The following is a 14,487-nucleotide window of genomic DNA, read 5'->3' as shown; positions in this document are numbered from 1 at the left end:
ATTTCCCAACTTTCCCTTTCTTGGGGGTTTTTTGCAATTGCATTTCTTTTGATCATATCTCCTTTCCAGAGTGTTTGTAAGCCTTTCTTTGCAGGGTCGCAAGATTTGGTTTCCCTTCCCGAAAGGAAATGAAATTTCCTTTCGGGAAGGGAAACCAAATCTTGCGATTTTAATGGGGATCAATTGGACAAGCTTTGGGGCAAGTCCCTGCACTTGTTGGGCTGTCATGCCTTTTCATGGCTTTGGCTCTGGCTGAGATTTTTTTTTTCTTTTTTTTTATTTTTGAATGCATCCGTGCCATGTCCCTCATATCTTCCCCACCAAGTTGTATGTACCTCCTTGGATTTTGTTTTGCTTTTACAACACCTGTCAGCATCCTTTTGGCCTTTTTTGGTGCTTTGCACTGCACCTGGCTTCTGCACAGACCACTTTCTTGTAGTCACCAAATTTTCCATTTTTCTTTTTTTTTTTTTTTAATTTTGTTTCCTTTGATCATATCTCCATTCCAGAGTGTGTGTAAGCCCTTCTTATTTGTTTTGGCATTCAGCAGGGATCAATTCTGGCAAGGCTTGGTGTATGTTGTGCGTGTCCTTGCAGTTGTTTGCATGCCATGCCTTTTCATGGCTTTGACATTGGCTGAGATTTTTTTTTTTCTTTTTTTAAGTATCCATGCAATGTTGCTCATATCTTCCCCACCAAGTTGTGTCTGCCTCCTTGATTTTTGCCCTTTTTTTACAACACCTGTACGGTTATTTTTGGCCTCTTTTGGTGCTTTGCACTGCACCTGGCTTCTGCCCAGACCACTTTCTTGTAGTCACCAAATTTTCCGTTTTTCTTTTTTTTTTTTTTCAATTTTGTTTCCTTTGATCATATCTCCATTCCAGAGTGTGTGTAAGCCATTCTTATTTGTTTTGGCCTTCAGCAGGGATCAATTCTGGCAAGGCTTGGTGTATGTTGTGCGTGTCCTTGCAGTTGTTTGCATGCCATGCCTTTTCATGGCTTTGGCTCTGGCTGAGATTTTTTTTTTTTCTTTTTTTAAGTATCCATGCAATGTTGCTCATATCTTCCCCACCAAGTTGTGTCTGCCTCCTTGATTTTTGCCCTTTTTTTACAACACCTGTCAGATTATTTTTGGCCTCTTTTGGTGCTTTGCACTGCACCTGGCTTCTGCCCAGACCACTTTCTTGTAGTCACCAAATTTCCCAACTTTCCCTTTTTTGGGGGTTTTTTGCAATTGCATTTCTTTTGATCATATCTCCTTTCCAGAGTGTTTGTAAGCCTTTCTTTGCAGGGTCGCAAGATTTGGTTTCCCTTCCCGAAAGGAAATGAAATTTCCTTTCGGGAAGGGAAACCAAATATTGCGATTTTAATAGGGATCAATTGGACAGGCTTTGGGGCAAGTCCCTGCACTTGTTGGGCTGTCATGCCTTTTCATGGCTCTGGCTCTGGCTGAGATTTTTTATTTCTTTTTTTTTATTTTTGAATGCATCCGTGCCATGTCCCTCATATATTCCCAACCAAGTTGTATGTACCTCCTTGGATTTTGTTTTGCTTTTACAACACCTGTCAGCATTCTTTTAACTTTTTTTGGTGCTTTGCACTGCACCTGGCTTCTGCCCAGACCACTTTCTTGTAGTCACCAAATTTTCCATTTTTCTTTTTTTTTTTTTTCAATTTTGTTTCCTTTGATCATATCTCCATTTCAGAGTGTGTGTAAGCCCTTCTTATTTGTTTTGGCCTTCAGCAGGGATCAATTCTGGCAAGGCTTGCTGTATGTTGTGCGTGTCCTTGCAGTTGTTTGCATGCCATGCCTTTTCATGGCTTTGACTTTGGCTGAGATTTTTTTTTTTCTTTTTTTAAGTATCCATGCAATGTCGCTCATATCTTCCCCACCAAGTTGTGTCTGCCTCCTTGATTTTTGCCCTTTTTTTACAACACCTGTCAGGTTATTTTTGGCCTCTTTTGGTGCTTTGCACTGCACCTGGCTTCTGCCCAGACCACTTTCTTGTAGTCACCAAATTTTCCATTTTTCTTTTTTTTTTTTTTTTCAATTTTGTTTCCTTTGATCATATCTCCATTCCAGAGTGTGTGTAAGCCCTTCTTATTTGTTTTTCGCCTTCAGCAGGGATCAATTCTGGCAAGGCTTGCTGTATGTTGTGCGTGTCCTTGCAGTTGTTTGCATGCCATGCCTTTTCATGGCTTTGGCTCTGGCTGAGATTTTTTTTTTTTCTTTTTTTAAGTATCCATGCAATGTTGCTCATATCCTCCCCACCAAGTTGTGTCTGCCTCCTTGATTTTTGCCCTTTTTTTACAACACCTGTCAGGTTATTTTTGGCCTCTTTTGGTGCTTTGCACTGCACCTGGCTTCTGCCCAGACCACTTTCTTGTAGTCACCAAATTTCCCAACTTTCCCTTTTTTGGCGGTTTTTTGCAATTGCATTTCTTTTGATCATATCTCCTTTCCAGAGTGTTTGTAAGCCTTTCTTTGCAGGGTCGCAAGATTTGGTTTCCCTTCCCGAAAGGAAATGAAATTTCCTTTCGGGAAGGGAAACCAAATCTTGCGATTTTAATGGGGATCAATTGGACAGGCTTTGGGGCAAGTCCCTGCACTTGTTGGGCTGTCATGCCTTTTCATGGCTCTGGCTCTGGCTGAGATTTTTTTTTTCTTTTTTTTTATTTTTGAATGCATCAGTGCCATGTCCCTCATATATTCCCAACCAAGTTGTATGTACCTCCTTGGATTTTGTTTTGCTTTTACAACACCTGTCAGCATTCTTTTAACTTTTTTTGGTGCTTTGCACTGCACCTGGCTTCTGCACAGACCACTTTCTTGTAGTCACCAAATTTTCCATTTTTCTTTTTTTTTTTTTTTCAATTTTGTTTCCTTTGATCATATCTCCATTCCAGAGTGTGTGTAAGCCCTTCTTATTTGTTTTGGCCTTCAGCAGGGATCAATTCTGGCAAGGCTTGCTGTATGTTGTGCGTGTCCTTGCAGTTGTTTGCATGCCATGCCTTTTCATGGCTTTGACATTGGCTGAGATTTTTTTTTTTCTTTTTTTAAGTATCCATGCAATGTTGCTCATATCTTCCCCACCAAGTTGTGTCTGCCTCCTTGATTTTTGCCCTTTTTTTACAACACCTGTCAGGTTATTTTTGGCCTCTTTTGGTGCTTTGCACTGCACCTGGCTTCTGCCCAGACCACTTTCTTGTAGTCACCAAATTTCCCAACTTTCCCTTTTTTGGGGGTTTTTTGCAATTGCATTTCTTTTGATCATATCTCCTTTCCAGAGTGTTTGTAAGCCTTTCTTTGCAGGGTCGCAAGATTTGGTTTCCCTTCCCGAAAGGAAATGAAATTTCCTTTCGGGAAGGGAAACCAAATCTTGCGATTTTAATGGGGATCAATTGGACAAGCTTTGGGGCAAGTCCCTGCACTTGTTGGGCTGTCATGCCTTTTCATGGCTTTGGCTCTGGCTGAGATTTTTTTTTTCTTTTTTTTTATTTTTGAATGCATCCGTGCCATGTCCCTCATATCTTCCCCACCAAGTTGTATGTACCTCCTTGGATTTTGTTTTGCTTTTACAACACCTGTCAGCATCCTTTTGGCCTTTTTTGGTGCTTTGCACTGCACCTGGCTTCTGCACAGACCACTTTCTTGTAGTCACCAAATTTTTAATTTTTCTTTTTTTTTTTTTCAATTTTGTTTCCTTTGATCTTATCTCCATTCCAGAGTGTGTGTAAGCCCTTCTTATTTGTTTTGGCCTTCAGCAGGGATCAATTCTGGCAAGGCTTGGTGTATGTTGTGCGTGTCCTTGCAGTTGTTTGCATGCCATGCCTTTTCATGGCTTTGACATTGGCTGAGATTTTTTTTTTTCTTTTTTTAAGTATCCATGCAATGTTGCTCATATCTTCCCCACCAAGTTGTGTCTGCCTCCTTGATTTTTGCCCTTTTTTTACAACACCTGTCAGGTTATTTTTGGCCTCTTTTGGTGCTTTGCACTGCACCTGGCTTCTGCCCAGACCACTTTCTTGTAGTCACCAAATTTTCCATTTTTCTTTTTTTTTTTTTTCAATTTTGTTTCCTTTGATCATATCTCCATTCCAGAGTGTGTGTAAGCCATTCTTATTTGTTTTGGCCTTCAGCAGGGATCAATTCTGGCAAGGCTTGCTGTATGTTGTGCGTGTCCTTGCAGTTGTTTGCATGCCATGCCTTTTCATGGCTTTGGCTCTGGCTGAGATTTTTTTTTTTTCTTTTTTTAAGTATCCATGCAATGTTGCTCATATCTTCCCCACCAAGTTGTGTCTGCCTCCTTGATTTTTGCCCTTTTTTTACAACACCTGTCAGATTATTTTTGGCCTCTTTTGGTGCTTTGCACTGCACCTGGCTTCTGCCCAGACCACTTTCTTGTAGTCACCAAATTTCCCAACTTTCCCTTTTTTGGGGGTTTTTTGCAATTGCATTTCTTTTGATCATATCTCCTTTCCAGAGTGTTTGTAAGCCTTTCTTTGCAGGGTCGCAAGATTTGGTTTCCCTTCCCGAAAGGAAATGAAATTTCCTTTCGGGAAGGGAAACCAAATCTTGCGATTTTAATAGGGATCAATTGGACAAGCTTTGGGGCAAGTCCCTGCACTTGTTGGGCTGTCATGCCTTTTCATGGCTCTGGCTCTGGCTGAGATTTTTTTTTTCTTTTTTTTATTTTTGAATGCATCAGTGCCATGTCCCTCATATATTCCCAACCAAGTTGTATGTACCTCCTTGGATTTTGTTTTGCTTTTACAACACCTGTCAGCATCCTTTTGGCCTTTTTTGGTGCTTTGCACTGCACCTGGCTTCTGCCCAGACCACTTTCTTGTAGTCACCAAATTTCCCATTTTTCTTTTTTTTTTTTTTCAATTTTGTTTCCTTTGATCATATCTCCATTCCAGAGTGTGTGTAAGCCCTTCTTATTTGTTTTGGCCTTCAGCAGGGATCAATTCTGGCAAGGCTTGGTGTATGTTGTGGGTGTCCTTGCAGTTGTTTGCATGCCATGCCTTTTCATGGCTTTGACTATGGCTGAGATTTTTTTTTTTCTTTTTTTAAGTATCCATGCAATGTTGCTCATATCTTCCCCACCAAGTTGTGTCTGCCTCCTTGATTTTTGCCCTTTTTTTACAACACCTGTCAGGTTATTTTTGGCCTCTTTTGGTGCTTTGCACTGCACCTGGCTTCTGCCCAGACCACTTTCTTGTAATCACCAAATTTTCCATTTTTCTTTTTTTTTTTTTTTTCAATTTTGTTTCCTTTGATCATATCTCCATTCCAGAGTGTGTGTAAGCCCTTCTTATTTGTTTTTCGCCTTCAGCAGGGATCAATTCTGGCAAGGCTTGCTGTATGTTGTGCGTGTCCTTGCAGTTGTTTGCATGCCATGCCTTTTCATGGCTTTGGCTCTGGCTGAGATTTTTTTTTTTTCTTTTTTTAAGTATCCATGCAATGTTGCTCATATCCTCCCCACCAAGTTGTGTCTGCCTCCTTGATTTTTGCCCTTTTTTTACAACACCTGTCAGGTTATTTTTGGCCTCTTTTGGTGCTTTGCACTGCACCTGGCTTCTGCCCAGACCACTTTCTTGTAGTCACCAAATTTCCCAACTTTCCCTTTTTTGGCGGTTTTTTGCAATTGCATTTCTTTTGATCATATCTCCTTTCCAGAGTGTTTGTAAGCCTTTCTTTGCAGGGTCGCAAGATTTGGTTTCCCTTCCCGAAAGGAAATGAAATTTCCTTTCGGGAAGGGAAACCAAATCTTGCGATTTTAATAGGGATCAATTGGACAGGCTTTGGGGCAAGTCCCTGCACTTGTTGGGCTGTCATGCCTTTTCATGGCTCTGGCTCTGGCTGAGATTTTTTTTTTCTTTTTTTTTATTTTTGAATGCATCAGTGCCATGTCCCTCATATATTCCCAACCAAGTTGTATGTACCTCCTTGGATTTTGTTTAGCTTTTACAACACCTGTCAGCATTCTTTTAACTTTTTTTGGTGCTTTGCACTGCACCTGGCTTCTGCCAAGACCACTTTCTTGTAGTCACCAAATTTTCCATTTTTCTTTTTTTTTTTTTTTCAATTTTGTTTCCTTTGATCATATCTCCATTCCAGAGTGTGTGTAAGCCCTTCTTATTTGTTTTGGCCTTCAGCAGGGATCAATTCTGGCAAGGCTTGGTGTATGTTGTGCGTGTCCTTGCAGTTGTTTGCATGCCATGCCTTTTCATGGCTTTGACATTGGCTGAGATTTTTTTTTTCTTTTTTTAAGTATCCATGCAATGTTGCTCATATCTTCCCCACCAAGTTGTGTCTGCCTCCTTGATTTTTGCCCTTTTTTTACAACACCTGTCAGGTTATTTTTGGCCTCTTTTGGTGCTTTGCACTGCACCTGGCTTCTGCCCAGACCACTTTCTTGTAGTCACCAAATTTCCCAACTTTCCCTTTTTTGGGGGTTTTTTGCAATTGCATTTCTTTTGATCATATCTCCTTTCCAGAGTGTTTGTAAGCCTTTCTTTGCAGGGTCGCAAGATTTGGTTTCCCTTCCCGAAAGGAAATGAAATTTCCTTTCGGGAAGGGAAACCAAATCTTGCGATTTTAATGGGGATCAATTGGACAAGCTTTGGGGCAAGTCCCTGCACTTGTTGGGCTGTCATGCCTTTTCATGGCTTTGGCTCTGGCTGAGATTTTTTTTTTCTTTTTTTTTATTTTTGAATGCATCCGTGCCATGTCCCTCATATCTTCCCCACCAAGTTGTATGTACCTCCTTGGATTTTGTTTTGCTTTTACAACACCTGTCAGCATCCTTTTGGCCTTTTTTGGTGCTTTGCACTGCACCTGGCTTCTGCACAGACCACTTTCTTGTAGTCACCAAATTTTCCATTTTTCTTTTTTTTTTTTTCAATTTTGTTTCCTTTGATCATATCTCCATTCCAGAGTGTGTGTAAGCCCTTCTTATTTGTTTTGGCCTTCAGCAGGGATCAATTCTGGCAAGGCTTGGTGTATGTTGTGCGTGTCCTTGCAGTTGTTTGCATGCCATGCCTTTTCATGGCTTTGACATTGGCTGAGATTTTTTTTTTTCTTTTTTTAAGTATCCATGCAATGTTGCTCATATCTTCCCCACCAAGTTGTGTCTGCCTCCTTGATTTTTGCCCTTTTTTTACAACACCTGTCAGGTTATTTTTGGCCTCTTTTGGTGCTTTGCACTGCACCTGGCTTCTGCCCAGACCACTTTCTTGTAGTCACCAAATTTTCCATTTTTCTTTTTTTTTTTTTTCAATTTTGTTTCCTTTGATCATATCTCCATTCCAGAGTGTGTGTAAGCCATTCTTATTTGTTTTGGCCTTCAGCAGGGATCAATTCTGGCAAGGCTTGCTGTATGTTGTGCGTGTCCTTAGAGTTGTTTGCATGCCATGCCTTTTCATGGCTTTGGCTCTGGCTGAGATTTTTTTTTTTTCTTTTTTTAAGTATCCATGCAATGTTGCTCATATCTTCCCCACCAAGTTGTGTCTGCCTCCTTGATTTTTGCCCTTTTTTTACAACACCTGTCAGATTATTTTTGGCCTCTTTTGGTGCTTTGCACTGCACCTGGCTTCTGCCCAGACCACTTTCTTGTAGTCACCAAATTTCCCAACTTTCCCTTTTTTGGGGGTTTTTTGCAATTGCATTTCTTTTGATCATATCTCCTTTCCAGAGTGTTTGTAAGCCTTTCTTTGCAGGGTCGCAAGATTTGGTTTCCCTTCCCGAAAGGAAATGAAATTTCCTTTCGGGAAGGGAAACCAAATCTTGCGATTTTAATAGGGATCAATTGGACAAGCTTTGGGGCAAGTCCCTGCACTTGTTGGGCTGTCATGCCTTTTCATGGCTCTGGCTCTGGCTGAGATTTTTTTTTTCTTTTTTTTATTTTTGAATGCATCAGTGCCATGTCCCTCATATATTCCCAACCAAGTTGTATGTACCTCCTTGGATTTTGTTTTGCTTTTACAACACCTGTCAGCATCCTTTTGGCCTTTTTTGGTGCTTTGCACTGCACCTGGCTTCTGCCCAGACCACTTTCTTGTAGTCACCAAATTTTCAATTTTTCTTTTTTTTTTTTTTCAATTTTGTTTCCTTTGATCATATCTCCATTCCAGAGTGTGTGTAAGCCCTTCTTATTTGTTTTGGCCTTCAGCAGGGATCAATTCTGGCAAGGCTTGGTGTATGTTGTGGGTGTCCTTGCAGTTGTTTGCATGCCATGCCTTTTCATGGCTTTGACTATGGCTGAGATTTTTTTTTTTCTTTTTTTAAGTATCCATGCAATGTTGCTCATATCTTCCCCACCAAGTTGTGTCTGCCTCCTTGATTTTTGCCCTTTTTTTACAACACCTGTCAGGTTATTTTTGGCCTCTTTTGGTGCTTTGCACTGCACCTGGCTTCTGCCCAGACCACTTTCTTGTAGTCACCAAATTTCCCAACTTTCCCTTTTTTGGGGGTTTTTTGCAATTGCATTTCTTTTGATCATATCTCCTTTCCAGAGTGTTTGTAAGCCTTTCTTTGCAGGGTCGCACGATTTGCTTTCCCTTCCCGAAAGGAAATGAAATTTCCTTTCGGGAAGGGAAAGCAAATCTTGCGATTTTAATGGGGATCAATTGGACAAGCTTTGGGGCAAGTCCCTGCACTTGTTGGGCTGTCATGCCTTTTCATGGCTTTGGCTCTGGCTGAGATTTTTTTTTTTCTTTTTTTTATTTTTGAATGCATCCGTGCCATGTCCCTCATATCTTCCCCACCAAGTTGTATGTACCTCCTTGGATTTTGTTTTGCTTTTACAACACCTGTTAGCATTCTTTTAACTTTTTTTGGTGCTTTGCACTGCACCGGGCTTCTGCCCAGACCACTTTCTTGTAGTCACCAAATTTTCCATTTTTCTTTTTTTTTTTTTTTCAATTTTGTTTCCTTTGATCATATCTCCATTCCAGAGTGTGTGTAAGCCTTTCTTATTTGTTTTGGCCTTCAGCAGGGATCAATTCTGGCAAGGCTTGGTGTATATTGTGCGTGTCCCTGCAGTTGTTTGCATGCCATGCCTTTTCATGGCTTTGACTTTGGCCGAGATTTTTTTTTTTTCTTTTTTTAAGTATCCATGCAATGTTGCTCATATCTTCCCCACCAAGTTGTGTCTGCCTCCTTGATTTTTGCCCTTTTTTTACAACACCTGTCAGGTTATTTTTGGCCTCTTTTGGTGCTTTGCACTGCACCTGGCTTCTGCCCAGACCACTTTCTTGTAGTCACCAAATTTCCCAACTTTCCCTTTTTTGGGGGTTTTTTGCAATTGCATTTCTTTTGATCATATCTCCTTTCCAGAGTGTTTGTAAGCCTTTCTTTGCAGGGTCGCAAGATTTGGTTTCCCTTCCCGAAAGGAAATGAAATTTCCTTTCGGGAAGGGAAACCAAATCTTGCGATTTTAATGGGGATCAATTGGACAGGCTTTGGGGCAAGTCCCTGCACTTGTTGGGCTGTCATGCCTTTTCATGGCTTTGGCTCTGGCTGAGATTTTTTTTTTCTTTTTTTTATTTTTGAATGCATCAGTGCCATGTCCCTCATATCTTCCCCACCAAGTTGTATGTACCTCCTTGGATTTTGTTTTGCTTTTACAACACCTGTCAGCATCCTTTTGGCCTTTTTTGGTGCTTTGCACTGCACCTGGCTTCTGCACAGACCACTTTCTTGTAGTCACCAAATTTTCAATTTTTCTTTTTTTTTTTTTTTAATTTTGTTTCCTTTGATCTTATCTCCATTCCAGAGTGTGTGTAAGCCCTTCTTATTTGTTTTGGCCTTCAGCAGGGATCAATTCTGGCAAGGCTTGGTGTATGTTGTGCGTGTCCTTGCAGTTGTTTGCATGCCATGCCTTTTCATGGCTTTGACTTTGGCTGAGATTTTTTTTTTTCTTTTTTTAAGTATCCATGCAATGTTGCTCATATCTTCCCCACCAAGTTGTGTCTGCCTCCTTGATTTTTGCCCTTTTTTTACAACACCTGTCAGGTTATTTTTGGCCTCTTTTGGTGCTTTGCACTGCACATGGCTTCTGCCCAGACCACTTTCTTGTAGTCACCAAATTTTCCATTTTTCTTTTTTTTTTTTTTTTCAATTTTGTTTCCTTTGATCATATCTCCATTCCAGAGTGTGTGTAAGCCCTTCTTATTTGTTTTTCGCCTTCAGCAGGGATCAATTCTGGCAAGGCTTGGTGTATGTTGTGCGTGTCCTTCAGTTGTTTGCATGCCATGCCTTTTCATGGCTTTGACTTTGGCTGAGATTTTTTTTTTTCTTTTTTTAAGTATCCATGCAATGTCGCTCATATCTTCCCCACCAAGTTGTGTCTGCCTCCTTGATTTTTGCCCTTTTTTTACAACACCTGTCAGGTTATTTTTGGCCTCTTTTGGTGCTTTGCACTGCACCTGGCTTCTGCCCAGACCACTTTCTTGTAGTCACCAAATTTTCCATTTTTCTTTTTTTTTTTTTTCAATTTTGTTTCCTTTGATCATATCTCCATTCCAGAGTGTGTGTAAGCCCTTCTTATTTGTTTTGGCCTTCAGCAGGGATCAATTCTGGCAAGGCTTGCTGTATGTTGTGCGTGTCCTTGCAGTTGTTTGCATGCCATGCCTTTTCATGGCTTTGACTTTGGCTGAGATTTTTTTTTTTCTTTTTTTAAGTATCCATGCAATGTTGCTCATATCTTCCCCACCAAGTTGTGTCTGCCTCCTTGATTTTTGCCCTTTTTTTACAACACCTGTCAGGTTATTTTTGGCCTCTTTTGGTGCTTTGCACTGCACCTGGCTTCTGCCCAGACCACTTTCTTGTAGTCACCAAATTTTCCATTTTTCTTTTTTTTTTTTTTTTCAATTTTGTTTCCTTTGATCATATCTCCATTCCAGAGTGTTTGTAAGCCCTTCTTATTTGTTTTTCGCCTCCAGCAGGGATCAATTCTGGCAAGGATTGCTGTATGTTGTGCGTGTCCTTCAGTTGTTTGCATGCCTTGCCTTTTCATGGCTTTGACTTTGGCTGAGATTTTTTTTTTTCTTTTTTTAAGTATCCATGCAATGTTGCTCATATCTTCCCCACCAAGTTGTGTCTGCCTCCTTGATTTTTGCCCTTTTTTTCCAACACCTGTCAGGTTATTTTTGGCCTCTTTTGGTGCTTTGCACTGCACCTGGCTTCTGCCCAGACCACTTTCTTGTAGTCACCAAATTTTCCATTTTTCTTTTTTTTTTTTTTCAATTTTGTTTCCTTTGATCATATCTCCATTCCAGAGTGTGTGTAAGCCCCTCTTATTTGTTTTGGCCTTCAGCAGGGATCAATTCTGGCAAGGCTTGCTGTATGTTGTGCGTGTCCTTGCAGTTGTTTGCATGCCATGCCTTTTCATGGCTTTGGCTCTGGCTGAGATTTTTTTTTTTTCTTTTTTTAAGTATCCATGCAATGTTGCTCATATCTTCCCCACCAAGTTGTGTCTGCCTCCTTGATTTTTGCCCTTTTTTTACAACACCTGTCAGGTTATTTTTGGCCTCTTTTGGTGCTTTGCACTGCACCTGGCTTCTGCCCAGACCACTTTCTTGTAGTCACCAAATTTCCCAACTTTCCCTTTTTTGGGGGTTTTTTGCAATTGCATTTCTTTTGATCATATCTCCTTTCCAGAGTGTTTGTAAGCCTTTCTTTGCAGGGTCGCAAGATTTGTTTTCCCTTCCCGAAAGGAAATGAATTTTCCTTTCGGGAAGGGAAACCAAATCTTGCGATTTTAATGGGGATCAATTGGACAGGCTTTGGGGCAAGTCCCTGCACTTGTTGGGCTGTCATGCCTATTCATGGCTTTGGCTCTGGCTGAGATTTTTTTTTTCTTTTTTTTTATTTTTGAATGCATCCATGCCATGTCCCTCATATCTTCCCCACCAAGTTGTATGTACCTCCTTGGATTTTGTTTTGCTTTTACAACACCTGTCAGCATCCTTTTGGCCTTTTTTGGTGCTTTGCACTGCACCTGGCTTCTGCCCAGACCACTTTCTTGTAGTCACCAAATTTCCCAACTTTCCCTTTTTTGGGGGTTTTTTGCAATTGCATTTCTTTTGATCATATCTCCTTTCCAGAGTGTTTGTAAGCCTTTCTTTGCAGGGTCGCAAGATTTGGTTTCCCTTCCCGAAAGGAAATGAAATTTCCTTTCGGGAAGGGAAACCAAATTTTGCGATTTTAATAGGGATCAATTGGACAGGCTTTGGGGCAAGTCCCTGCACTTGTTGGGCTGTCATGCCTTTTCATGGCTCTGGCTCTGGCTGAAATTTTTTTTTTTTCTTTTTTTAAGTATCCATGCAATGTTGCTCATATCTTCCCAACCAAGTTGTATGTACCTCCTTGGATTTTGTTTTGCTTTTACAACACCTGTTAGCATTCTTTTAACTTTTTTTGGTGCTTTGCACTGCACCTGGCTTCTGCACAGACCACTTTCTTGTAGTCACCAAATTTTCCATTTTTCTTTTTTTTTTTTTTTCAATTTTGTTTCCTTTGATCATATCTCCATTCCAGAGTGTGTGTAAGCCCTTCTTATTTGTTTTGGCCTTCAGCAGGGATCAATTCTGGCAAGGATTGCTGTATGTTGTGCGTGTCCTTCAGTTGTTTGCATGCCATGCCTTTTCATGGCTTTGACTTTGGCTGAGATTTTTTTTTTTCTTTTTTTAAGTATCCATGCAATGTCGCTCATATCTTCCCCACCAAGTTGTGTCTGCCTCCTTGATTTTTGCCCTTTTTTTACAACACCTGTCAGGTTATTTTTGGCCTCTTTTGGTGCTTTGCACTGCACCTGGCTTCTGCCCAGACCACTTTCTTGTAGTCACCAAATTTTCCATTTTTCTTTTTCTTTTTTTTCAATTTTGTTTCCTTTGATCATATCTCCATTCCAGAGTGTGTGTAAGCCCTTCTTATTTGTTTTGGCCTTCAGCAGGGATCAATACTGGCAAGGCTTGGTGTATGTTGTGCGTGTCCTTGCAGTTGTTTGCATGCCATGCCTTTTCATGGCTTTGACTTTGGCTGAGATTTTTTTTTTCTTTTTTTAAGTATCCATGCAATGTGGCTCATATCTTCCCCACCAAGTTTTGTCTGCCTCCTTGATTTTTGCCCTTTTTTTACAACACCTGTCAGGTTATTTTTGGCCTCTTTTGGTGCTTTGCACTGCACCTGGCTTCTGCCCAGACCACTTTCTTGTAGTCACCAAATTTCCCAATTTTCCCTTTTTTGGGGGTTTTTTGCAATTGCATTTCTTTTGATCATATCTCCTTTCCAGAGTGTTTGTAAGCCTTTCTTTGCAGGGTCGCAAGATTTGCTTTCCCTTCCCGAAAGGAAATGAAATTTCCTTTCGGGAAGGGAAACCAAATCTTGCGATTTTAATGGGGATCAATTGGACAAGCTTTGGGGCAAGTCCCTGCACTTGTTGCGCTGTCATGCCTTTTCATGGCTTTGGCTCTGGCTGAGATTTTTTTTTTCTTTTTTTTATTTTTGAATGCATCCGTGCCATGTCCCTCATATCTTCCCCACCAAGTTGTATGTACCTCCTTGGATTTTGTTTTGCTTTTACAACACCTGTCAGCATCCTTTTGGCCTTTTTTGGTGCTTTGCGCTGCACCTGGCTTCTGCACAGACCACATTCTTGTAGTCACCAAATTTTCCATTTTTCTTTTTTTTTTTTTCAATTTCCTTTCCTTTGATCATATCTCCATTCCAGAGTGTGTGTAAGCCCTTCTTATTTGTTTTGGCCTTCAGCAGGGATCAATTCTGGCAAGGCTTGCTGTATGTTGTGCGTGTCCCTGCAGTTGTTTGCATGCCATGCCTTTTCATGGCTTTGACTTTGGCTGAGATTTTTTTTTTTCTTTTTTTAAGTATCCATGCAATGTTGCTCATATCTTCCCCACCAAGTTGTGTCTGCCTCCTTGATTTTTGCCCTTTTTTTACAACACCTGTCAGGTTATTTTTGGCCTCTTTTGGTGCTTTGCACTGCACCTGGCTTCTGCCCAGACCACTTTCTTGTAGTCACCAAATTTCCCAACTTTCCCTTTTTTGGGGGTTTTTTGCAATTGCATTTCTTTTGATCATATCTCTTTTCCAGAGTGTTTGTAAGCCTTTCTTTGCAGGGTCGCAAGATTTGGTTTCCCTTCCCGAAAGGAAATGAAATTTCCTTTCGGGAAGGGAAACCAAATCTTGCGATTTTAATGGGGATCAATTGGACAAGCTTTGGGGCAAGTCCCTGCACTTGTTGGGCTGTCATGCCTTTTCATGGCTTTGGCTCTGGATGAGATTTTTTTTTTCTTTTTTTTATTTTTGAATGCATCCGTGCCATGTCCCTCATATCTTACCCACCAAGTTGTATGTACCTCCTTGGATTTTGTTTTGCTTTTACAACACCTGTCAGCATCCTTTTGGCCTTTGTTGGTGCTTTGCACTGCACCTGGCTTCTGCCCAGACCACTTTCTTGT

Source organism: Haemorhous mexicanus, chromosome 3 (genome assembly GCF_027477595.1).
Source record: "Haemorhous mexicanus isolate bHaeMex1 chromosome 3, bHaeMex1.pri, whole genome shotgun sequence".
NCBI lineage: Eukaryota > Metazoa > Chordata > Aves > Passeriformes > Fringillidae > Haemorhous > Haemorhous mexicanus.
This window is presented reverse-complemented; position numbering follows the sequence as displayed.